Raw genomic sequence first — 25,012 nt, 5'->3', positions numbered from 1 at the left:
GTAGAGTGTAAGCCAGTTTACTTGTAGTCATAGAGCAATTCAATATTGAAATATTTATAGAAAACCAAATTGTATCAGTTTTCTTTTTTGTGGAGTTGTTTTTCTTTCTATAGTTAGTTAAGCTTAAAATGCAAAGGAAACAATAAACAAATACTTTGAAGCCTTTGTGATCTAAATCACAAGACAGGCTTCATTTGAATCCCAGAACAATTAATAAGAGAGCAAGATTCATCCATGCATTTTAATATTTAATATTTCCAAAGACTTTCCTCAAACCAGAATTTTAATTTCATCCTCCTGCCTTCCAAAAAAACCTTCCACATACTTCATTACATGGTCCTTGCACAATTGCACCACCTAGTGTTCACTAGGCAATAAGCCTACAAATTTAGTAAAGCTTTCTCAATATTTAAAACGAACAAAAACCACCACCATCACCAACAAGACACTACAGTACTACATCAACCATCCAAACTTTAACTTGTTATCTTGTTTGGCTTATAAAAGTTTAATAGATTGAGATGCATAAAATGATTTTAATTGTGATTTAAATAATCTAAATGTACTCTGAGGTAGGATCCCAATTCTGAAAATAATGTGTTTCAAATGTGCTCAAACTGATTACATATTACCTCAAAAAGAATTACACTTAAAAATCTAGAATGTGGGGCGCCTGGGTGGCTCAGATGGTTAAGCGTCTGCCTTCGGCTCAGGTCATGATCCTGGAGTCCCGGGATCGAGTCCCGCATCGGGCTCCCTGCTTGGCGGGGAGTCTGCTTCTCCTCCCTCTGACCCTCCTCCCTCTCCTGCTCTCTGTCTCTCGTTCTCTCTCTCTCTCTCAAATAAATAAATAAAATGTTTAAAAAAAAAAATCTAGAATGTGTTTCAAAGCCAAAATTAACAGAGACAAATGAGAATGGTGGATGGCCTCTTCAGAGTCAAAGGCAATGACATACCTTCTCTTGTCTTCTACTTCTTTGGCTTCCTGAGGGTAACAGGGTAGGCTCTTGTTCCTGTTCTCCACCCAGAATCACATTTTAAAGACTATTTTAACTGTGTATAAGAAAGACATACTACTGGGCAGCCTGGGTGGTGCCATTGGTTAAGCATCTCACTCCTGTTTTCTTCTCAGGCCCTGATCTCAGGGTCTTGAGGTCAAGCCCCATGTTGGGCTCTGTGCTCAACATGGAGTCTGCTTTAGACTCTCGCTCTCCCTCTGCCCTCTCCACCCCGGGTTTCTCTCCCACTCTCTCTCTCAAATAAACAAATAAATCCTTTAAAAAAAAAAAAAAGACATACTACTACATTTATACTACTATAATTATTTCCTCAGTAAATATTAGATTTTTTGGAATTAATGTTTCTATTATATTGTTGAGCAACAACTTCTTTAAATGTGCATCCATGAATGATGAAATCAGTTATATTAAATTTACAATATTAATCTCACACTTACTTAATAATTACATGATGGTAAGTCATCTTTACTGCTCTACATGGTAATCAAACATAAATGATAAACTCTTCACATGAATTACTGTAATCAACATTGCCTCTATATAGTTAAAACCAAACGTTTCTAAGGTAAATTGGAGGGAGAGAAAGGGAAACCCAGGTGGAACAGAAAAATACTCTAAGGCCCTACCAAAGACATTAGATCTACTATTTATACTTGGAGAGACAAACCTATTCCTTTTCTAGCAGCAGGGTGCCACGGTTGTAGATTACAGAATTCCCTGGCTGGTAAGTATACCAGTCCTCCAACTTGCCAACCTCCAGTGTTGAAAGCCAGGAGAGAGCCAAATACACTTTGGCTTAGAATAGTAGCTAGTGTTAAAGTGTGTTAAAATGTGTGTGCGTGTGCCTGTGTGTGTGTGTGTGTGTGTGTGTGACAGAGAGAAAGAGAGAGAGAGAGATATGGGTGGTGGGGGGATGGGAAGGGAGAGGGAGACACAGACATGAAAATGGAGGGCTTCAATCCAAAATGAAAACTAGTCTAGGTTCCCCACTTAAACAGCTTAAGTATGCAATCAAATCTTAGGATAGTGTCTATTTCCCTTTGTTCTCCAGCACTAGGCCTCTATCACCATTCATTTTCTTATCTCTTAAATCCACTCTGTGATAATCTACTCTTTCTTTTGTCTTTGGACATTTCATTTTTCATTTTCCCTAGTTGAAGGGTATGACCTATATAGTTTATCTGTCTAAAGCTAAACATAGAAATGATCCAAGAAATATTCTTGGCCACAATATCAAACAGAGCTCAGATCTACCTGAAAACATTTGTTTATGGATTACCTCATAATCTCTAAAGACTGAAAGTACATAAAAATATGACACCTCCATGGCAAAAAAATGGGACACTGGTCTGCAGAGGTTTGCTCTTCTAGCTCCTCTAATTGCTTCTGACATATTCATTAGACTACTATTACTTGTCATGAGAACTGGGCTCTATGGTAATATGAGGGGTACTGTGAAATGTGGGTATGGTTCAACAACTTTTTCTAACTTCTATAAAACTTACTAAAAACTTTCCCGTTGCTATACTGGTCCAGAGATCCCATGATCCTAGAGGCCAACTCATAATAAAGTCTCCTAAGATTCTGAAAGCCATGGCTTTGAAGATCCTGAGCCTAACCTAGAATCCCACAGCACCATACCCACTAAAATGCTGTGGGATACATGTTCAGCAAAGCAGAAAGATTAGAAAGGATGCTTGTGAGAGGTTTAGCCTATAATTAGGTTAGCAAAAAGATGAGGGTGATATTTATTCCCATTCCTCCTGCACAATAAATGAAAGCGGTGAATGCTAATATATATATTTATGCATATATATAAATATATATATATTTATGCTTAAGCTATGTGGTAATAGATAATTCAGAACCTTAAACATGAACTCAGAGAAAAAGAGTAATGTGGCTTTTAAATTCAAAAGAAGGCAGAATGTAGGCCTGTCCAAGGTAGGGAATCTAACAGACAACCATTCCCACTGTAAAGCTTGAACCCTGAGGTACTACATTCTCAATGTAAAAACAAAACAGAAGTAAACCCACCCAAACCCTCTTACCCCTAGAAGATTTCAAAGAAAGTTACCTTGGGACTAAAAGTTACCAAAGGATCCTGCTCCTGAGAACTTCAGCCTGAAGGCCATCACATAGAAATACAGTCCAAATTCTCTTGACCTGGGTATCCAAAGCATTTTAAGTTTTGAAATTAGCCCAAAGTGGTCCCAGACCGGTAAGTGATTTCTATGGCAGAAGCAAACATAATTCCTCTTGAAGGAATGAATACACACTTTCATTCCAGACCTCAAAGACTTCCCAAAATCAATTTTGCAAATAAAGAATGACAATACATCATGAACAATAATCAGCAAAGGCAACAGAAAGCAGAAACAAACTCAAAGAAATATGCTGGAATTAGTAGGTACAGGTTATAAAATTATCCTTACTATATAAAGAAATAAAAACCCAAGTTGAAAATACTGCAGAGAATAGTAAACTATTTTTTTAAAGACAGATGTTAGAGAAAAATAAAACTCCAAGAAATAAAAAAACATAATTATTGAAATTTAAAACTCAATGGAAAAAATTAACAGCAGAATAAAGAGCTGGAGGGGTGCCTGGGTGGTTCAGTTGGTTAAGAGACTGACTCTTGATTTCGACTCAGGTCATGATCTTGGGGTTCTGGAATCAAGCCCCATTTAGTTTCAGGCTCTGTGCTCAGCATGGAGTCTGCCTGTCTCTCTCCCTCTGTTCCTTTTCCTGCGCCCACTCTCTCTCTCTCTAAATAAAGTCTTAAAAAAAAAAAAAAAACTTAGAGTACAAAGTGAGAAATTATTTAGTATGTCTGATTATTGCTCAAAAACAACAGGAGAGACCAGGGCAGAGGCAAAATTTGAAGGAATACAAAGAAATTTCTCATGCTGATGAAATATAATAATCTACAGATTCAAAAAGCTCAACAAATCCAAAGATGAATTTAAAAGGAAATAAAAATTCATGCACAGAAGCATCACAGTGAAACTGCAGAAGGCCAAAGACAAAGCCAAGGTCTTAAAAGCAGTTAGACAGACTGACTTAAAATAAGCAACAATTAGACTGACAGCTGACTTTAAAAAGCCACAAGAGAAACCATGTGCTGAAAGAAACTGAACTGTGATCCTAGAAATTTAAACTCAGTAATAATATCTTTCAAACATGGGCGCAAAATGAAGACATTTTCAGACAGACAAACAAAACCTGAAAGTCTGGTACCAGCAACCTTTGAGAATGAGAATTCTATGAATATATTTTAGGCAGAAGGAAAGTAATCCTACTAGATGGGGATCTGAGATGCAAAAAGGAAAAAAGAAAAGTGAGAAACGCAAGTATGAAACCCTGTATTAAACCTATAACAATAATTTCTTTTGAGATTTCAAAAAAAAATTGAAATATAAATCAGCAATAACATATAAGTCAGCAGGCAGGCATCTAAAGTTGGGGTTGCCTGGGTGGCCCAGTTGGTTGAGCGTCCAAGTCTTAATCTCAGCTCAGGTCTTGATATCAGGGTCATGAGTTCAGGCCCTAGTTGGGCACCACACTGGGCATGGAGCCTACTTAAAAAAAAAAAAAAAAAAAGGCCTAAGATTGTTATATTATCTGAGAAGAAAATAGAGGCATTAGTTGGCCTTCGATCTTGAAAAGTACGGTATGTGTAATTTTTAGGATACCCACTAAAAGAAGAGAAATGAGTATATAACTTCTAAACTAGTAGAAGGGGAATATGAAATGATTTTTAAAAATCAACCCAACAGGGATGCCTGGGTGGCGCAGTCAGTTAAGCATCTGCCTTCGGCTCAGGTCACGATCCCAGGGTCCTGGGATCAAGTCCCGCATCAGGCTCCTTGCTCAGAGGGGAGCCTGCTTCTCCCTCTGCCTGCCGCTCCCCCATGCTTGTATTCCCTCTCTCTCTGACAAATAAATCTTTAAAAAAAAAATCAACCCAACAACAATAACACACACCTATTAGAATGGTGAAAATCCAAAACACTGACAACACGAAATATAAGAATGTGAAGCAATAAGAACTCTCAATCATTGCTGGTTGGAATGAAGCTACACTGGAAGAAAGTTTGGCAGTTTCTTACAAAACAAAATATACCCTTACAATATGATCCAGCAATCACACTCCTTGGTATTTTACTCAAAAGAAATGAAAACCCTTGCCCACACAAAAACCTGCACACAGATGTTTATAGCAGCTTTATTCAATATTGCCAAAACTTAGAAGGAACCAAGATGTCCTTCAGTAAATGAAGGGATAAACTGTGGTACATCCAGACAATGGAATATTACTCAGTACTCTAAGGACCTGAGCTATCAACACATGAGAAGACATAAAGAAACCTTAGATGCATAATATTAAACAAAAGAAGCCAATCTGAAAAGGCTGAATCACTGTATGATTCCAATTATATGGCATTCTTTACTATAGAGACAGTAAAAAAGATCAGTGGTGTCAGGGGTTGGGGGAAGGGAGGGATGAATAGTGCACAGAAGATTTTTAGGGCAGTGAAACAGTTCTGCATCATACTATAATAGTGGATAAGCTCATTATACATTTGTCAAAACTCAGAGAATGTACAACACCACAAGTGATCCTAATGTAAACTACGGACTCTGGGTAGTGATGTGTCAATGTAGGTTCATCAACTGCAACCAATGTACCATTCTGGTCTGGGAAGCTATATGTCTCTGTGTGGGTGGTGAGGAGCAGTGGGTATATGAGAACTTTCTGCACTTTCTATTCAATTTTGCTACAAACCTAAAACTGCTCCAAAAACTATTTTTAAAAAAATCAATCAATGCAAAAGAAGGCAAAAGAGGAAAGAAAAAGAAACATAAAATACGAAAGACAAGAATCACAAAATAAGACAGTAACTATGAACCTAAAAATTTAAGTAATTACATCAATTGTAAATGGATTAATGGCTCTAGCTAAAAGAGATTATCAGACTGGATAAAACAGAAAAACCAAAAACAAACAAATGACATTTAAAAGAGATATATCTAAATATAAGGATACATAAAAATTCAACCTAAAAAGGAAAAATGATTTACCATGAAAAGACTAACCAAACAATGGCTGGTACAGTAACATTAACATTAAGCACACATAAAAAGTAAGACTGTAAGATAAAAGGCATTACTAGAAATGAAGAGGGTCAATTCATAATACTATAGGCTCAGTTCACCATGAAAAAAAATTATAATGAGTATGCATCTGATAACACAACTCCAAAATATATAAAACAAAAATTAATAGAATTCAAAGGACAGGGCGCCTGGGTGGCTCAGCTGGTTAAGCGACTGCCTTCGGTTCAGGTCATGATCCTGGAGTCCCTGGATCGAGTCCCGCATCTGGCTCCCTGCTCAGCAGGGAGTCTGCTTCTCCCTCTGACCCTCCCCCCTCTCATGTGCTTGCTCTCTCTCATTCTCTCTCAAATAAATAAATAAAATCTTAAAAAAAAAGAATTAAAAGGACAAATAAATCTATTTTCTAATTGAATAATCAGAAAAAAACTGGACTACAGACGATTAAAAAATACCATAAACAAACTTGTCTCAATGGACATACAGAGACCACTATATTCAAAGGCTAAGGAATATACACTCTTTTCAAACTCAGTTTGGAATTAAAAAACCAAATGGAACAAAACAAGTCTTCACAAATATTAAAGGATTTAGATCCTATAGAACACATTCTCTGATTAAGCTAGAAATCAACAACAAAAATGGAATTAAAAGAAATCTCCATGTGTTAGAAATCAAGAAACATACTTTTGTATAACCACGAGTTAAGGATAAAAATCAATAGGAAAAAAGTATTTTGAAATAAACATGGATGACCCTGAAGGACATTATGCTAAGTGAAATAAGCCAGACACAGAAAGACAAGTATTACATGACCTCACTTTTATGTGGAATATAAAAAAAGTCAAATTCAGAAAGTAGAATGGTAGTTAACAGAGACTGGGAGGTGGGGGAAAAGAAGAGGTATTATCAAAAGATATAATCTTTGAGTTTAAAATGTTAAGTTCTGGAGACCTAATGTACTGCATGCTGACCATAGTTAATAATAAGGTATTGTATACTTTAAATCTGCTAAAAGAGTAGATCTCAAGTGTCTTCACCCCCCACACACAAAATAACAACTATGGGAGGTGATGGACATATCAACTAATTTAATTGTAGTAATAATTTCACAATGTACACATATATCAAAACATCATACTGTATATCTTAAATGTACACAAGTTTTATTTGTCAAAAATAAGTTAATAATAAGCTTTTAAAAGAGCTACAAAAGAAATTCAAAGTAATTAGAAGGATACAGCAAAAATAGCAGAAATTAATAAATTCAGAAACAGAATCAACAAAGTAATAGAAACTGGAAAAAAATTACTAGATCATTATCATAAAAGATGTTTCAAAACTATTCCCATAAACAGTTAAGGATCAGAAAGACATAGGACACTCCCAAATGAATGCTAGTCTACCCAAGATTCTGATTTGTAGTTCCAAATGGTAAGGAAGGAAGACCTGATATATGGCAGTTAATTAAGCAGGAAAGATGTTCTCTCCCAGTTTTTCCTTTCCTTTCCTGTCTCCCACTGTTCCCCTCCATGCTAGACCTTTCTGCAGTACCCTATGAATATCCTCTAAATCTGTCCTTAACATCCTCAAATGCACTGGAAGTTATGCTGTCTCTCCTCCCCCTACTCTAACTCCTGAAATGAGAACTCCTGAATATAATGTTACTTATCAAGGACCAAAATTGAAGCCCTATCTTCACCAAGCAAACTTGTCCATCTTTTTGTGGTTCCAGTTTTAGTGAATGTTCACTGAATTGCTCAAGGAAAAAACTTACAGATTGTTCTTTACTCTTTCTCCCTTGCTGTTTACATCCAATCAATATCTACTAAACTCTACTTTATAAATGACTTTCAAATTGATCTGAATCTCTTCTCTAAAATAGCATCATTTATTCTAAGATTTCAAAAACCAAGACCCTAAAATTCATGATTTCTTATAAACAATACAAATTTTTCCTACTTGCGTAAGAAAAACTAGGTTAGCTTTCGTTTATTTATCCATCCATACTGAACTATGTTTAAATGAAGAGGAGAAATAACAACCTAATATCCCAGATATACAAAGAACTATAAGAGAATATTATGAAAAATTATTTGCCAACAAATTGGACAACCTAGAAGAAATGGATACATTCCCAGAAACACATAAGCCTCCCAAAACTGCATTGGTGAAGAAGAAAATTTGAACAGACCAATTAGTAGTAATGAAACTGAATCAGTGACCAAAAAACTCCCAACAAACAAAAGTCCAGGACCAGATGGATTCACAGGTGAATTTTACCAAACATTTATAGAAGAGTTAATACCTATTGTTCTCAAACTATTCCAAAAAACAGAAGAGGAAGGAAAGCTTCCAAATTCATTCTATGAGGCCAGCATTATCCTGATACCAAAATCACATAAAGATACTACAAAAAAAGAAAACTACAGGCCAATATCTCTGATTAACATAGATGCAAAAATCCTCAACAAACTACTGGCAAACCGAACCCAATGATACATTAAAAAAATCATTCACCACAATCAAGCGGGGTTATTCCAGAGATGGAAAGGCGGTTCAATATTCACAAGTCAATCAATGTGATATATCACATTAACAAGAGGAAGGATAAAAACCAAATGATCATTTTAACTATGCTTAGTGTCTCCCGTATTTAAAAAAGGAGAACAAAACAAAAACCCCTATACTCCTATTTCCTTCTACTCCCAACTGAATTATTTCAATTAATTCATTCACCCAAGATTTCTTGAACACTTGACATATTCCAGCCACTGTGCTAAGAAATGAAAAAACAGACTCTCTGTGCTAAACAATTATCCAGATTGCTATACAAGCCCCTTATTTAAAAATATTGCATAGCATAGGAAAAATAAATCCAGTAGATTTCATTCTTCCAAAAAGAGGGCTCTGGGATATCAGATCAAGGGTGTCCTTAATAACTGCAGGTGAAAGTGCAACATGTGATCATACAATAAAAATTTTCATAGGTAAGAAAAAAGATAGCTAAGTAGAATTCACACTGCCCCATGACTTGAACCCTAGCCCTGTGGGATGCAGAGGCTTAAACCATAGAACCAAACTTTTTAGGGTAACACATGAAATCAGATTCCTTGGAGTACCGCCACTGCCAGCTTTATCAGGACTGCCACCTATGAACCCTCAAACCCTAATCTGCCAGACATTTCATGTTTTCCACTGAGAAGTTTTTAGACTTCAGAAATACCTGGTTCTAAAGGCTATGAGTTCATATTCCAATTGTCTTCCATTTCAGAAGGGCCCTGTTCAAATAAAGACCCAACTACACCTCAGCCAGTCAACCCAAACAATCAAGTGAGATAGATACAGGAATTTGTGGTGCCACACCTAGGGTGCAATTGAGCAACCATCCATTCCTCAAAGAGTTCTAATAACTAGGGTGATTTTCAAGTGAGAGTGTAGGCAGGGATTCAGATTCACCCAAGAGGCTTTGTCAAACTACACCCTAAAGATTATGATATGAAATATGCTTTGGGGTACCTGGATGATGCAGTTGGTTAAGCATCAGCTCTTGGTTTCAGCTCAGGTCGTGATCTCAGGGTAGTGAGATCAAGCCCCCCCATCGGGCTCCGCACTCAGCATGGAATCAGCTTGAGTTTCTCTCTCCCTCTCCCTCTGCTCCTCCCCCCATGTTCACTCACTCTCTCGTGCTCTCTCTCAAATCTTTTTTTTTAAATAAGCATTTACTTTCAAACCCAGCAATCCTTCTAAGAATGTCAAAAATAAAAAATATCAAAAATACAAAATGCCCAATGCAATTCACTGCAACATCATTTATAATAGCACAGTAACAGAAGCAACTCAAATATCCATCAAAAGGGAAATGGATGAATAAACCATGGTATATCCACACAGGGGAGTTCTATGCAGCTTTAAAAAGGAATATAAGGTAGAATCTCTATATACTCCTATAGTTTGATATCCAGGATATACTGATTAGTGAAAAAAGCACAGAATGTATGGTATCCTGCTTTTTATCTACTAAAGAGATACACAAATACTTATTTTTTTAAGTGGAAGGATAAACCAAAAAGTAAAAAAAAAAAAAAAAAAAGGTTACCTAGAGAGTAAGAGAGAGACGCCAAGCTGAAGTAGAAAAGAATGAAGTTAGATTTCTCTATATGTACCTCGTTTTATACATTTGATTTGGGAACCATGTGATGGTTTACAAAACTGTAAAATGTAATTAAATAAAAGTGAAGGGGAGGGGCGCCTGGGTGGCTCAGTCATTCGGCATCTGCCTTTGGCTCAGGTCATGATCCCAGAGTCCTGGGATAGAGCCCCGCATTGGGCTCCCTGCTCCGCGGGAGGCCCCGCTTGTGTTCCTGCTCTCGCTATCTCTCTCTGTGTCAAATGAATAAATAAAATCTTAAAAAAAAAAAAAAACCTTAAAAAAAAAAAAGTGAAGGGGAAAAAGCCATTCCCCCAAACCAAAAGCAAAATGAAGTTCAAACAAAGAGGAGCATCTTGGGAAGATGGTGGAGTAGGAGGACCCTAAGCTCACCCCATCTAGAGATCACTCGCATCCATGTAAGTAAACCAGAGAGTGAACTGAAGGCTGGCAAAACAAACTCCACAACTAAATGTAGAGAAGAAGCTACAACTGAGCAGTTAGGAAGAACAGAAATAGTGGTCGGGAACTGCCCACAGGAGGAGGGAGCTGTGGGAACAAAATAGAAACTAAAAAAAACAATAGAACAGATCAGTGAAACTAGAATCTGGTTCTTCGAAAAGAGCAACAAAATCTATAAACCTTTAGCCACACTCACCAAACAAAAAAGAGAGAGAATCCAAATAAATAAAATCAGAAATGAGAGGGAAGAAGTCACAACTGACACCACAGAAATACAAAAGATCATAAGAGAATATTATGAAAATTTATAGGCCAACAAATTGGACAATCTAGAAGAAATGGATAAATTCCAAAAAACATATAACTTCCCAAAACTGAATCAGGAAGAAAGAGAAAATTTGAACAGACTGATTACCAGCAATGTAATTGATTCGGTAATAAAAAAAAAAACTCCCAGTAGGGGCACCTGGGTGGCTCAGCCGGTTAAGCGTCTGCCTTCGGCTCAGGTCCTGCTCTGCAGGAAGTCTGCTTCTCCCTCTCCCTCTGCCCCCACCTCTGCTTGTGCGCTCTCTCTCTCTCTCAAATAAATAAATAAAATTAACAACAACAACGACAAAACGCCCAGCAAACAAAAAGTCTGGGGCCAGATAGCTTCACAGGTAAATTCTACCGAACATTTAAAGAAGAGTTAACACCTGTATTTCTCAGACTATTCCAAAAAACAGAAGAGAAAGGAAACCTCCTAATTCATTCTATGAAGCCAGTATTACCCTGATACTAAAACCAGATAAAGACACTACAAAAAAAGAAAATTACAGACCAGTATCTCTGATGAACATAGATGCAAAAATTCTCAACAAAATGTCAGTAAAACAAATCCAACAATACATTTAAAAAAATCATTCACCACGATCAAGTGGTTGCAAGGGTGCAAGGGTGTTCTCTGGGATGCAAGGGTGTTCAATATTTGCCAATCAATGTGATATATCACATCAATAAAAAAGGGAATGAAAACCATATGATCATTTCATAGATGCAGAAAAAGCATCTGACAAAGTACAACATCCATTCATGATAAAAACTCTCAACAAAGTAGGATTAGAGGGAACACACATCAACGTAATAAAGGCCATAAATAAAAAACCCATAGAAAACATCACACTCAATGGGGGAAAACAAAGTCTCCTCTAAGGTCAGGAACAAGACAGGGATGTCTACCCTTACCACTATTATTTAACAGAGTACTAGAAGTCCTAGCCACAGCAATCAGACAAAAGGAAGGAATAAAAGGCATCCAAATTGGTAAGGAAGAAGTAAAACTTTCACTATTTGCAAATGATATGATACTATATATAGAAAACCCTAAACACTCCACCAAAAAACTACTAGAACTAATAAATGAATTCAGTAAGGTTGCAGGATACAAAATCAACATACAGAAACCTGTGGCATTCTTAATACTAATAATGAATCAAAAGAAAGAGAATGTAGAGAAATATGGTATTTACCCAAAAAACCCCAAAAAACACAAACTCAAAGGGATACATGCACCCTTACGTTTACTGCAGCATTATTTACAATAGTCAAATTATGGAAACAGCCCAAGTGTCCATCAATAGATGAATGAATAAAGATGTGGTGTGTGTGTGTGTGTGTGTATACACATATATGTAAGCATATGCAATGGATTATTATTCAGCCTTAAAAAAGAATGAAATCTTACCATTTGCAATAATATGGATGGAGCTAGAGTATTAATGCTAAGCAAAATAAGTCAGAGAAAGACAAATACCATGATTTCACTCATATGTGAAATTTAAGAAACAAAACAAATGAGCAAAGGGTAAAAAAAGAGACAGACAAACCTAGAAACGGGTTTTTAACTATAGAGAACAGATAGTTACCAGGAGATTGGTGGGGAGATGGGTGAAACAGGTGATGGGGATTAAAGGGTACATTTATCATGATAAGCACTGAGTAATGTACAGGATTGTTGAATCACTATATTGTACACCTGAAACTAATAAAACACTATATGTTAACTATACTGGAATTAAAAGAAAAAACTTAATTAAAAATTTTTAGATAAAATAACAGGTAAAGAAATGAAGTTCAAACATACCAAAAATTACTTTAAGTGACCTTAAAACACAGCAATCTGCTATTCATCTCTAATGGAATATCCTAAGGGAGGGAGAAGGGAGAAATTCAAAATTACTGTTTTTGATAGTCATATTGATAGTAATGATAGTGTTATACTAAAATCCTATCTCTTTTAGATTAAGTTTAAGTAATTATGTTGATTTTCATTTAGAACCAAAATTTTCAGCATGAGAAAAGATACAATAAATAAAACCAAAGAAGTTAAAAACCCTGTCTTACTCAATTTGAGTCAAAATATCAGTAGGAACTCATGATGTATTTCTTTCCCCCCTAAAAATACATATTTCCTAGCTCTATCCACTAAGAAGGCTTAGAAAACAATAACCAATCCAATAATGTGCACTCCTGTCCAAATTGTGGCCCTACATATATTTCCAAAAGGACCAAGGCTCCTTGGAGAAATGACTAATTCCAAGTCTAGAACAGGAAATCTTCAAGATGGGCCTCAAACATCTTGTCATACTTGAATACAAGGAAGCTCTCAAAGACTATGAGGATTGTGTCAAAATGATTCAGAAGCCAACTTGAAGGAATTAACACTTTGGAAAACAGTTGTGTTGGACATTATCTCCTAAAACTGAACATTCATATAGCATATGGCCTAGCATTTCTAACTTATAGGTATGCATTCCCCAAAACATGTACTAGAGATGTATAAGAATGTACCTGTCTTCAGAATACCAAAACCTGGAAACCCAAATGTCTATCACCAGGACAATAAATGAATAAACCATGGAATATTCAAACAGAATACCATATGGCAGTTAAAACAAATGAACCATAGTGACATGCAACAATATGAATGAACCTCAGCAATATAATATTAAGCTTTGGGTTGTTGCCAGAGTCACTGCTTCCCCCCTCCCCCACTGCCCCAATGGTAAGTTTACGATGCCTATTAATTATTTTTTAAAGTAATAGTCAAAAGAGAAAAAAGAAGTTTCCCTGAAAGCTTTGGGCATTTTAAAAATCTGGTCAAAATACAACTAATATAATGGCAACAGATGTTGGCCACAGTGATCTTAGATAATAAAGCAATTAAGCCCCAAAGTATATTAAAAGCAAAATGTTGGCATAATGTTTTGGTTTCCTAAAAGCAACTACACACATGTGAATTACCTGTTCAAATCAGATGCACCCAATTGAAAGGATAATGAATATTTTTTATAATCTAGATTTCTAGTTGCCCTTCTTTAACCTATCCCCAACATATTCTTTCTTTTTTAACTCTTCTTAACCTAGTAAACAACTAAGCATGAGTACCTTTTCACTTTCTTTAAAACAACACGTTAGGGGTGCCCGGGTGGCTCAGTTGGTTAAGCATCTGCCTTCGGCTCAGGTCATGATCTCAGGGCCCTGGGATCGAGCCCCCACATCAGGCCCCCTGCTCAGCAGTGAGTCTGCTTCTCCCCCTCCCTTTCCAGAGGGAAACTCCTCCCCACTGTTTGTACTCTCTCTCTAATAAATAAATAAAATCTTTAAAAAAATTATATTCTATATTCTATTAAAAAGGTAAGTGCTATATTATATTCCCCCAAAGAAAATTGTAAAAATTTATTTCACTGGTATCACATTTAATATGTGAGTGTTTGGGCATTCTTAAACTGAACAGAATGTTGAGAGATAACACCCTTTATAAAAGATAAATTTTCTCTATTCATTCTCTTTTATGTTGTTTTTCCCAGTTATTCCAAGAGAAAAAAGTATACCTACTCCAATTCATTTTGAAAAATCATTTTAATTTTAAACAGATTCCAAAAAGTAATAATAGTATGCCAATTTTAAAGGATTTATATCCATTTTAGGTAATAAGTGCTTAAAGGATAACTGTGTACATTAAAAAGTAATTCAACTAAAAAGACAGCTAGGCACTGTCAGAAAGACTGGGAGGTACAAATACCGTATCTCCTCTTTTGGAGTTTACAAATTAGTTGAGAAGACAAAAGGGTACAAACACAAATAAGAAAACAAAAATGCAGAAGATTTAAAGATTAAATGTCAAAGAAAAGGCTTTAACAAACAAGCTGTAAGATGTCTTAATACAGAAAAATCACCATGGACCAAGAGGACTAGAAACAGCTTCCCAGAAGAAACAGATACCCACAATATATTTTGATAGATGAACAGGAAACATTCAGAAAAAAAGAGGCGAGAGAATCACATGTAATTAGAAGCAAAAAATTTTTTACAGGGTAAAATAAAAACAAATGTGTCAAGATGATTTCTACAGGATAGTAAAGTTAAGAAAGAAACATAGGTTACCACTGAACTACAGAAGAACACAAATGCCAACTAAGAGGTATAAAATGCAATTTGACCTGTGTAGGCCTAATGGCAGTGAAAGAAAAGCATCCAACGCACTTTCACTGATAACAGGGGTAAGCAATGAAATTTTTAAAGCTTTCAGTTTCACTGCACACTACCAGAATGGGGTGGGAAGTGGGGAGGGATATAATGGATATAAAAAATAAGTTTGACTTAACTTTATTAGCTTTTCCCAAGTAACAACAAAATCACAAATGAATAATGTGAAGTATTCAACTGTTAAGTTCTATTTATGAAATATGATACTATTTTTTCTTTTGTTCTCTTTAAAGACTAAGAAGTTATGGAAAGTATTTCCTCAACTTGGTACATGTCAGAGCCAGTTATTTTGTAGCTTTGAAGTTCCTTCAAGGTCTGTCATCTGTTAAGGTCAAGAGATAAATGCCTGAGGTGTTTTGTCCTCTAGGATGCTATTTTTCCTTAATGCATCTGTTTAGAAATGATTTATGTACTTTGGAGGACAGGGTATTTTTTTAAGATAAAAAAAAATCCAAAGTCCCATGTCAACCTTGTTATATTCAAGGCATAATTGTCCATACATCTATTTTATATAATTACTCAAACTCACTTTTGCATCAATCCAATCATTTTAAAATTAAAAAAACAAAAAACAAAAACTTGGGGCACCTGGGCGGCTCAATGGGTTAAGCATCTTCCTTCGGCTCAGGTCATGATTCCAGGATCCTGAAACTGAGCCCCAGGTTGGGCTCCCTGCTCAGCAGGGAGTCTGCTTCTCCCTCTCCCTCTGCCCCTCCCCCTGCTCATGTATGTGTGTGCACTCTCTCTCTCAAATAAATAAATATAATCTTAAAAAAAAATTTTAAAAACATTTTTCTTGGTAAGTAGAGCATTCAATGTAAATTAGGTCATAGGGATATTCAACTTTTGAAGATAGCATTTCTTTAAAAATGTACTGTGAAATAACTTAAAACAGAAAAGTGGCAATATAGTACAAAGAACTCCTACACACTCTTGACCCAGCTTCCCCAATTGTTAACATCTTACCTCATTAAACTTACATTCACTCATATATACACAAATATTTTTCTGGTCCATTTGAAATTAAGTTGCAACATGATGTCCCATTACCCCTTAATACTACTTGGTATATTCCCTCCAATTAAGGACACTATCCTACATAACCATAATACAATCACCAAAATGAACAAATTAATTTTAACATGATTTTAGGATTTATTTTTTTTATGCATTACTTCCCGGCTGAAGTCTTTTATTATTTTTTTACTATGTTCAGTTAGCCAACATATAGTACATCAAAAGTTTTTGTTGTAGTGATTTTACCATTTAAACCAGAGACCCAATTCAAATTTCACCAGTTGTTCCAATAACATGGAATCCAATAACATGATCCAATTCAGATCATGTTTTGCATTTCATTGTCATGTCTCTGTGGATGACTTCAATTTGGAATGCTCCTTCAGTTTTTCTTTGTCTTTGATGACCTTGACATTTCTGAAACATAAATGCTGCTACTTCATAGAATGTTCCTCAATTGGGATTTTTCTAACGTTTCCTTGTCATGAACAGATGCAGCTTACATATTTTTGGCAAGAATATCATAGAACTGAGGCTATGCTCTTCTAGGTTCATTATCAGGAGGCATACAATGTTGACTTGTCCAATTACTGGGGTTGGTAAATTTTGTAACTTGTTAAGATGATACTTGCCTCAGTAAAGTTAATAAGAACTTTTTTCTTATTTAAATAATTACTGGTGTGCCAGGGTGGTTCAGTTATTAAGCATCTGCCTTCGGCTCAGGTCATGATCCCAGGGGTCCTGGGATCGAGCCCCGCATCAGGCTCCCTGCTCTGTGGGAGCTTCACCTTCTCCCACTCCCCCTGCTTGTGTTCCCTCTCTTGCTGTGTCTCTGTCTGTCAAATAATAAATAAATCTTTAAAAAATAATAATAAAAATTAAAAAAAAATAAAAATAATTACTAAGTATTTTATGGGGAGATATTTTGACTATGCAAATATCCTGCTTTTCATCAAACTTTCACTCACTATTGTATCCACTGATAATTTTGCCTAAATAAATTATTGCTATGAGGGCTGCCAAAGGTGATTTTTTTTTTCTTCCAGAATTTTATTTAAATTCAACTTAGTTAACACATGGTGTGGTACTGGTTTCAGGAGTAGAATTTAGTGATCACTTACATATAACATCCAATGCACATCACAACACATACTCTCCTTAATGCCCATCACCCATTTAGGCTATCCCCCACCCACCTCCCCTCCAGCAGCCCTCAGTTTGTTCTCTATAGTTGCGTTTATTATGGTTTGCCTCCCTCTCTGTTTTTATCTTATTTTATTTTTCTTTCTCTTCCCCTATGCTCATCTGTTTATTTCTTAAATTCCACATATGAGTGTAATCATGGTATTTGTCTTTCTCTGACTGACTTATTTCACTTAGAATAATACACTCTATTTCTATCCACATCATTGCAAATGGCAAGATTTCACTCTTTTTGATGGCTAAGTAATATTCCATTGTAGGTATATGTGTATATAAATGTATATGTGTGTGCGTACATATTCCATTATATATATGTGTATAAACATATATATATATACACACCACATCTTCTTTAACATTTGGGGTCTTTCCATATTTTGGCTATTGTGGACATTGCTGCTATAAACATTAGGATGCATGTGCCCCTTTGAATCTATTTTTGTATCCTTTGGGTAAATGCCTACTAGTGCAATTGCTGGGTCGTACGGTAGTTCTATTTTTAACTTTTTGAGGACCCTCCATACTGTTTTCCAGAGTGGCTGCACCAGTTTGCATTCCCACCAACAGTGTAAGAGAGTTCCCCTTTCCTCGCATCCTCACCAACATCTCATTTCCTGGGTTGTTAATTTTAGCCATTCTGACAGGCGTGCGGTAGTATCTCATTGTGGTTTTGATTTGTATTTCCCTGATGAGGAGTGGTGGTTCTGCATTCTTTCATGTGCCTGTTAACCATTTGCATGTCTTCTTTGGAGAAATGTCTGTCCATGTCTTCTGCCCATTCCTTAACTGGATTATTTATTTTCTCAGTGTTGAGTTTTATAAGTTCTTTATAGATTTCTGATACTAGCCCTTTATTGAATATATCAATTGAAAATACCTTCTCCCATTCTGAAATTTCTCTTTTAGTGTTGTTGATTGTTTCTTTCACTGTACAGAAGCTTCTTAGCTTGATGAAGTCCCAATTGTTCCTTTTTGCTTTTGTTTCCCTTACCTCTGGAGACATGTCCAGTAAGAAGTTGCTATGGCCAAGGTCAAAGAAGTTGCTGCCTGTGTTCTTTAGCATTTTGATGGTTTCCTGTCTCACATTTAGGTCTTTCATCCATTTTGAATTTATTTTTGTGTATGGTATAAAAAAGTAGTCCAGTTTCATTCTTCTGCATGTCACTGTCTACTTTTCCCAACACTACTTGTTGAAGAGACTCTTTTTTCCATTGGATATTCTTTCCTGCTTTGTCGAAGATTAGTTGACCATATAGTTACAGGTCCATTTCCGGATTCTCTATTCTGTTCCATTGATCTATGTGTCTGTTTTTGTGCCAGAACGATACTGCCCTGATGATTACAGCTCTGTAATACAGCTTGAAGTCAGGAATTGTGATGCCTCCAGCTTTGGTTTTCTTTTTTAACATTACTTTGGCTATTTGGGGTCTTTTCTGGTTCCATACAAATGTTAGAATTGTTTGTTCTAGTTCTGTGAAAAATGTTGGTGCTATTTTGATAGGGATTGCATTGAATGTTGACTGCTTTGGGTAGTACAGACATTTGAACAGTATTTGTTCTTCCAATCCATGAGCATGGAGTGTTTTTCCGTTTCTTTGTGTCTTTTCAATTTCTTTCATCAGTGTTTTACAATTCTCAGGGTACAGGTCTTTTACCTCTTTGGTTGATTTATTCCTCGGTATCTTAACAGTTTTGATGCAATTGTAAATGGGACTGATTCCTTGATTTCTCTTTCTGATTTTTCATTTTGGTGTATAGAAATGAAACAGATTTCTGTATGTTGATTTTATATCCTGTGCCTTTGCTGAATTCATGTATCATTAGCAGCAATTTTTTGGTTGGAGTCTTTTGGGTTTTCTATATACAGTATCATACCATCTGCAAAGAGTGAAAGTTTGATTTCTTCCTTGCCGATATGGATGCCTTTTATTTCTTTTTCTTGTCGATTCCTGAGGCTAGGACTTCTAGTACTATGTTGAATAACAGTGGTAAGAGTGGACATCCCTGTCATGTTCCTGACCTTAGGAGAAAGGCTTTCACTTTTTTGCCATTGAAGATGATATTACCTGTAGGTCTTTCATATGTGGCCTTTATGATGTCAAGGTTGTTCCCTCTATCCCTACTTTCATGAGGGTTTTTATCAAGAAAGGATGCTCTGTTTTGTCAAATGCTTTTTCTGCATCTATTGAGAGGATCATATGGTTCTTACCCTTTCTTTTATTAATGTGGTATATCATGCTGATTGATTTGTGGATATTGAACCACTCCTGCAGGCCAGGAATAAATCACACTTGATTGTGGTGAATAATACTTGTAAATATACTGTTGGATCAATTAGGTAGTACCTTTCTGAGAATTTTTGCATTCATGTTTATCAGGGATACTGATCTTTCATAATTCTCCTTTTTAGTGGATCTTTGCCTGGTTTTAGTTTTTATTTTTTTATTTTTTTTAAAGATTTTATTTATTTATTTGAGAGAGAGAGAATGAGAGACAGAGAGCATGAGAGGGAGGAGGGTCAGAGGGAGAAGCAGACTCCCTGCCGAGCAGGGAGCCCGATGCGGGACTCGATCCAGAGACTCCAGGATCATGACCTGAGCTGAAGGCAGTCGCTTAACCAACTGAGCCACCCAGGCACCCTTTGCCTGGTTTTAGAATCAAGGTAATGCTGGCCTCATAGGATGAGTTTCAAAGTTTTCTTTCCATTTCTATTTTTTGGAATAGTTTCAGAAGAATACATATTAATTCTTCTTTAAATGTTTGCTAGAATTCACCTGGGAAGCCATCCATCCTGGACTCTTGTTTGTCAGGGAGATTTTTGATTACTGATTCAATTTCTTTGCTGGTTATGGGTCTGTTCAAATTTTCTATTTCTTCCTGCTTCAGTTTTGGTAGTGTATGTTTCTAGGTATTTATCCATTTCTTCCAGATTGCCCAATTTATTGGCATATGATTGCTCATAATCTTCATTATAATTGTTTGTATTTCTGCAGTGTTGGTTATGATCTCTCATCTTTCCTTTGTGATTTTATTTATTTGGGTCCTCACTATTTTCTTTTTGATAAGTCTGGCTAGGGGGTTATCAATTTTGTTAATTCTTCCAAAGAACCAGCTCCTAGCTTTGTTGATTTGTTTTTTTTTTTTATTTCTATTAATTGATTTCCGTTCTAATCTTATTTCCCTTCTTCTGCTGGTTTTAGGCTTTATTTACTGTTCTTTCTCCAGTTCATTTACGTGGAAAATTAGGTTGTGTATTTGAGACTTTCTTGCTTCATAAGGAAGGACTGTATTGCTATATACTTCCCCTTATGACCACGTGTGCTGCATCCCAAAGATTTCGGACTCTTGTGTTTTCATTTTCATTTTCTTCAATGTATTATTTTTTTTATTTCTTTTTTAATTTCCTTGTTAACCCACTCATTCTTTAGTAGGATGTCCTTTACCCTCCATGTATTTGTGGTCTTTCCAAATTTTTTCTTGTGGTAGACTTCAACTTTCATAGTGTTGCAGTCTGAAAATACGCATGGTATGATCTCAATCTTTTTGTACCAGTTGAGGCCTGATTTATGACCCAGTATGAGATCTATTCTGGAGAATGTTCCATGTGCATTCAAAAAGAATGTGTTTTCTGCTGCTTTAGGATGAAATGCTCTGAATATATGTTAAGTCCCTCTGGTCCAGTGTGTCATTCAAAGACATTGTTTCCTTGTTAATATGCTGTTTAGATGATCTGTCCATAGCAGTGAGTGGGGTGTTACAGTCCCCTACTATTATTGTATTATTATCAATGATTTTCCTTAAGCTTGTTATCAATTTTTATATCTGGGTGCTCCCACACTGGGGGCATAAGTATTTACAATTGTTAGGTCTTCTTGTCAGATAGACCCTTTTGTTATGATATAGTGCCCTTCTTTATCTCTTGTTACAGTCTTTGGTTTAAAATCTACTTTGTCTGGGGCGCCTGGGTGGCTCAGTTGGTTGGGCGACTGCCTTCGGCTCAGGTCATGATCCCGGAGTCCCTGGATCGAGTCCCGTATCGGGCTCCCTGCTTGGCAGGGAGTCTGCTTCTCCCCCTGACCCTCCCCCCTCTCATGCGCTCTCTCTCTCTCTCATTCTCTGTCTCAAATAAATAAATAAAATCTAAAAAAAAAAATCTACTTTGTCTGATATATGTATGGCTACTCCAGCTTTCTTTTGAGGTCCATTAGCAGGATACATGGTTCTCTACCCCCTCACTTTCAATCTGGAGGTTGTCTTTGGGTCTAAAATGACTTTCTTATAAGCAGCATTACCAATGGGTCTTGGTTTTTTTTTTATCCATTCTGATAACATGTCTTTTTATTGGAGCATTGAGTCCATTTACATTCAGAGTAATTACTGGTAGAGATGAATTTAGTTACCATTTACACCTGTAAAGCCACTGTTCCTGTAGACTGTCTCTGTTCCTTTCTAGTCTTCATTGCTTTTGGTCTCTCTTTCCCATTCAAAGGATCCCCTCTGATATTTCTTGCAGAGCTGGTTTAGTGTTCATGATCTCACTTTAGTCTTTGCTTGTCTTGGAAACTCTTCATCTCTCCCTCTATTCTGAATGACACCCTTGCTGGATACAGTATTCTTGGCTGCATACTTTGCACATTTAGCACGTTGAATATTTCATGTCACTCTCTTCTGGTGTGCTGCTAGCTTTATGTGTCTACCTTTATAGGTTAAGGGCCTTCTGTCCCTAGCTGCTTTCCACATTCTCTTGTTATCTTTGTATTTTGCAAGTTTCACTATTACATGTCTTGGTGTTGACCTGTTTTTGAGTGTGAGGGTAGTTCTCTGGGCCTCTTGGACTTGAATGCCTGTTTTCTTCCCCAAATAGGGAAGTTCTCAGCTATAATTTGTCAAATAAACCTTCTGCCCCTTTTTCCCCATTCTTCTTCTGGGGTTCCTATGATATGGATATTATTGCACTTTGTGGAAATGCTGATTTCCTTAAGTCTATATTTGTAATCTAATAGTTTTCTTTCCCTCTTCTTTTCAGCTTCATTATTTTCCATAATTTTATCTTCTATATCACGTATTCAATCCTCTGCTTCTATCCTCTTTGTGATTACATCCAGTCGGTTTTGCATCTCAGTTATAGCATTTTTTATTTCAGCCTGATTAGTTTTTAGGTCTTTTATCTCTGCAGCAAGGGTTTCTCTGGTGTCTTCTATACTTTCAAGTACAGCTAGTATTCTTACTACTGTTGTTCTAAATTTTTGCTCAGAAATCCCTGGTTGTGATTTCTTCTTGATCTTTCTTTTGGGGAGAATTCCTCTGTCTTGTCATTTTGTCTAGGTTTCTGCCCTGCTCCTGAGACAAATGCCATATTAAGAAGGGGTCATACATTGTCCAGGACCTGGTGCTTCAGGAAGTGTTTGGGATTTATGTGGTGTGCACTCTGCTGTTGTGTTTTGGCTGCTCTTTCCCACAGGTCAGTCCTCTGCAGAGTTCCTCCTTGCTTCCAGTGGAGAATGTTTGGACCTTCAAATAGGTGTGCTCTGATTTGTTTAAGATAAGCCTGATTAAAAAAAAACTGATCCAAAAAAAGAAAAAAGGAACAAAAAAGCAATCAAAAAACTATAAGCCTGATTCAAAAAAAAATTTTAAAAAGCGAAAAAGAAAAGAAAGAAGTCTGATCCAAAAAACAAGAAAACAAACAAAAAACTATAAGCCTGAGGAAGGAAGGAAGGAAGGAAGGAAGGGAGGGAGGGAGGGAGGGAGGGAGGGAGGGAGGGAGGAAGGAAGGAAGGAAGGAAGGAAGAAAATACATACATAACAACAACAACAACAAAAAGGCCTGGTCCTATTTCTACCAGAATTGAAGCTGACACTTTGGGGCACTCTATAATCAGTAGACTCGGGACATGCTGGGTCCTGTGCTTGTCCTCTGAGGGACAGGCTGGATGTGCTGGCTCAAGTTATATCTGCCCTAGTGAATATGCCCCTGCTGGGTGCAGGGGGGCAGGGTTTGGTGTAAGTGACTCCAGACTCCACTGCGGGCGCTGTGTCTCTGTGAAGTCCCACTGTGCTGGTAGGCTGGAAGATGACATCGCCCCACCCTCTCCTCCCCAGGGCCACTCCCAGCTGCCACCACTGTTCAGGAGGCCTCACAGAAAAGCCAACAATCTTTATGTTAGAACATACAGAGTTGTCCAATCACTATGCTGTACACCTAAAATTAATGTTACATTGTATGTCAACTATACTCCAACTTAAAAAAAAGAAAACTGCACCCTCAAAGCTTATAGGAGACTGTTTTAAGATCTTCCTAAAAAGGATTGTTTTTTAAATGAGCAGAAACCTATTAACTTGTTGTTATGAATACATGATTGAAAATACAATTAAGTTCAATAAGGGTCTGAATAAACATATGAATGACCATTGGTCAGAGCCAATAAAAAATATGCTAGAAGACAAAGAAATATTCAGGAGGAGGGAAGATGGTGGAGGAGTAGAGGACCCTATTTCAACCAGTCCCCTGAATTTAACTGGATATCTACCAAACCATTCTGAACACCCACGAAATCAGCCTGAGATGTAAAAATATATATCTGGATCTCTACAAGCAGAAAATCTCCATAGGTCTTTAAGTATAAAGGGTAGAGCCATGATTCTGCAGGCAGATATCGGAAGATAAACAGAAGGGGGAGGGAGCCACTATAAGCTGGCTCTGGGAAGGTGATATAACACCGGAGCGCAAAAACATCCTATGCTGGGGACTGGGCACAAGACTCGCAGACCAGTAGTGGCGGGGAAAGGACTTTAGTCCAGCCCCCGGACAGTATCCAGGAGCTGCAGGTGTGTGCGCCTGAACCAGGGGCAGCTCACGGTTTTAGAAGCACAAAGGGCAGAGACGGCAAAGCCCTGGGATTGACCTCTGGGAGAGTTGATGTGGGGCCCACAACTGGGAGGCTGCGATTTTTAGCAGCGTAGACGGAAACAGAAACTGTGTGTCCTGGAGAGCTCAGTGAAGAGCAGACTTCAATTTCTCTGTTCTGGGACAGAGGTTTGGGTAAGGTCACTTCTGCTCTGACTCTAGGAAGAGACACGGAAAGCCTCCAGGGAAAGCTGCCAGAGAACAAAAGCTCAAAAAAACGGTTTTCACTGAGTCCCCACACCCCGCACAGGGGCAGGGCAACTCTGCCTAATCAGGGTTGCCTGAGTAACAGTGCAGCACGGTCCCTCCCCCAGAAAACAGGCTGGAAGAACAAGAGGACGAGAACCCTAGGGTTCCTATAAAACAGGTGCATCTTGCTCGGGTCCTGGTTAATACTCTGGACTCTGTACATTCCCTCAACCACCCCCCAACAGAATGACTAAGAGGAGGAACCCCCAACAAAGAAAAGAATCGGAGACTGTGGCCTCTGTCACAGACCTAATGGATATGGATATAAGCAAGATGTCAGAGACTTCACAGTCACAATTATGAAGTCGATATCTAGACTTGGAAAAATATTAGCGACAACATAGAATCTCTAAGGGCAGA

The 25,012-nt window shown here is 37.1% G+C and overlaps 1 protein-coding gene across 13 annotated transcripts in view; it reads right to left on the bottom strand.

Annotated features, from left to right (window-relative positions):
* Positions 1-25,012, bottom strand: part of WDPCP (WD repeat containing planar cell polarity effector) — a 476,454-nt gene that overhangs the window by 403,677 nt on the left and 47,765 nt on the right. For 8 of the 13 annotated variants that reach the window (XR_004678560.1, XM_035001442.1, XM_035001449.1 and 5 more), the window contains one exon: positions 12,872-12,933. The exons of 4 other annotated variants lie outside the window; for them this stretch is intronic. The gene's annotated coding sequence lies outside the window, so the exon portion shown is untranslated. Of the gene's footprint in view, positions 1-12,871; positions 12,934-25,012 lie in introns of those variants that run through there. One more of the 13 variants, XM_035001445.1, reaches the window with a different exon arrangement.

The sequence above is a fragment of the Mirounga leonina genome, unplaced genomic scaffold, assembly GCF_011800145.1.
Source record: "Mirounga leonina isolate KUSES-001 unplaced genomic scaffold, KU_Mleo_1.0 Mir_125, whole genome shotgun sequence".
Taxonomy (NCBI): Eukaryota; Metazoa; Chordata; class Mammalia; order Carnivora; family Phocidae; genus Mirounga; species Mirounga leonina.
Note: the sequence above shows the minus strand (reverse complement) of the source record. Positions and strands in the feature narration are given on the sequence as shown.